Source organism: Enhydra lutris, unplaced genomic scaffold (genome assembly GCF_002288905.1).
Source record: "Enhydra lutris kenyoni isolate GAN:26980312 unplaced genomic scaffold, ASM228890v2 scaffoldscaffold9, whole genome shotgun sequence".
Taxonomy (NCBI): Eukaryota; Metazoa; Chordata; class Mammalia; order Carnivora; family Mustelidae; genus Enhydra; species Enhydra lutris.
In genome coordinates, this window is record NW_019154093.1 from 13,616,219 (window position 1) to 13,618,515 (window position 2,297).

Sequence of the window (2,297 nt, forward strand, 5' to 3'; positions counted from 1 at the left end):
TCACAAGTAGGCAGAGAGGCAAGCAGAGAGAGAGAGAGAGGAGGAAGCAGGCTCCCTGCAGAGCAGAGAGCCCGACGCGGGGCTCGATCCCAGGACCCTGGGATCATGACCTGAGCCGAAGGCAGAGGCTTTAACCCACTGAGCCACCCAGGCGCCCCTCAGGGTACATTTTAAAAGAATATCAAATAGGACTTCCTAGTGAGTTGAATGTAGGGTAAGAGAAAGATAGGAATCAAGGAGGACTGAGGTTTCGGGTTTGATCACTTGAGTAAATGGTGGTGCCATTTACAGAGGAAGGTAAGACTAGAGGAAAAAGAAAATCACAGGCTTCGGGGTGGAAACCAGAACCAAGAGTTTGACTTTGGGGCACCTGAGTGGCTCAGTGGGTTAAGCCTCTGCCTTTGGCTCAGGTCATGATCTCAGGGTCCCGCATCTGGCTCTCTGCTCAGTGAGGGAGCCTGCTTCCCCCTCTCTCTCTGCCTGCCTCTCTGCCTACTTGTGATCTCTCTCTTCAATAAATAAATAAAATCTTTTCAAAAAAGAGAGAGAGAGTTTGACTTTGGCCATCTTAAGTATAAGTTACCCATTAGACGTGCCTGTGGAGATGCCAAGCTGGTGGGTGGTGATCCCAGTGTGGATCCCAGGATAAGCCACAGCTAGAGATACTAATTTTGAAGTCATCCGCATAGACAGAGCATCAAAGCATTGGGAGTGTGTGAACATTAATGTGTTTCCCCCTCACTTGACCTGGAGGTTGGGTGGCCCTTGATAGGCGGCTGGGGGAGGGCTCCAAAGTCATCCCATTGGACAGAGGAAGCTGGTCCCTATAACCCAAGAGCTGGACAGGAATCAGGATGAGCCTGGCCTCAGGCTCTTCTTGCAGAGAAATAGAGCCAGAGAAACTAAGACATCCCAAGAAGGTTGAAGCATTTCCATTTACTCCCTGCCCACCCAGCTCCCCCAAATCTCTCTGTAAGTAACATTAATTCAGGAGGAGGAGAAAAGGTTGACATGGAGGCCACTTAGCCTGTAGAGCCAGAGATGGTAGCCCCAGCTGAGGCCGGAGGGGCTTGTTAGAGGAGTTCATACACGTCCCTCTATCCCTGCAAGAGTCAGGGCTTGTGAGAGATGGCATAAAAGCCACCCACAGGTACAGCACTCCCAGGAGGCAGCCTGGGCTTCAGACAAGGCATCATGCCTTCTCTTTTGCTACTGATGTGAAGAAGATGAGCATAACTAAGCCACAATACCAGTGCTTCTCCAACTTAAATGGGTGTTCAAATCACCTGGGGATTTGGTCAAGTGCAGATTCTGTTTTAGTAGGTCTGGGTTGGGGCCTAAGATTCTGCATTTTTTTAAAGATTTTATTATTTATGTATTTGACAGAGAGGAAGAGCTCAAATAGGCAGAGGGAGAGGGAGAGGGTGAAGCAGGCTCCCCGCTGAGCAGAGAGCAGGTTCGATCCCAGGACCCTGCGATCATGATCTGAGCTGAAGGGAGACGCCCAACTGACTGAGCCACTCAGGCACCCCAGATTCTGCATTTCTAACAGGCACCCAGGCAATGCTGTTGCTGTTGGTCTACAGGCTATACTTTGAGTAACACAGGACAAGAGGCAGCCCTGGAGGCTCCCCACGAGGGAGGGTGCACGTCCAGTTCCAGAGAATGTGTTTGTGCACAAAGTTACAGAAGCCGTTCAAGTGGAAACAGCCACCATTTTGTTATGGCTGTGAGGCAGTCCTTTCCCGATGGACTACACCTTCCAGCAGCATGGTGTAGCTGCTTGGCGCTCAGGCTCTGAAGCTTGACCTCCTTAGCTTGACCTCTCAGTCGGTCTGTGATCTTGGGCAAATCTTTTAATGGCTCCGCCTCTCAGTCTCTCTAGTGGAAATAATACTAATGGGAGGATGATCTGAGTGAATAGATATGAAGTCCTTAGTAAGTGCTCAGTAAATGTGGTTATTCTTGTTGATAATACACCCTTCTATAATAGTTGACATGGTCACACACAGGGGCTCAGTCTCCTGGTTCACGGTCAAAAAGTTGACCCCCATCTCCCTCCCACCAAAAGGCCTATATCTTCTCTTTCAAATCCCTCCTCCCCTCCTGCCCACTCCCACTCCCCCTCCCCTGGCCTCTGGCCCCAGTGTGGTCGGAATGGGCCCCAAAGGGGCAGGGACAGGGACAGGACGTGGGGCTGTATCTGACAGGAACCTGAGGGGTTGGCCTGGGAGGGGATTGGGGCCCAGTTTCCTGAGGGGAGGATGGGCTAAGCCAGGCACACAGTGCCGGAGAAG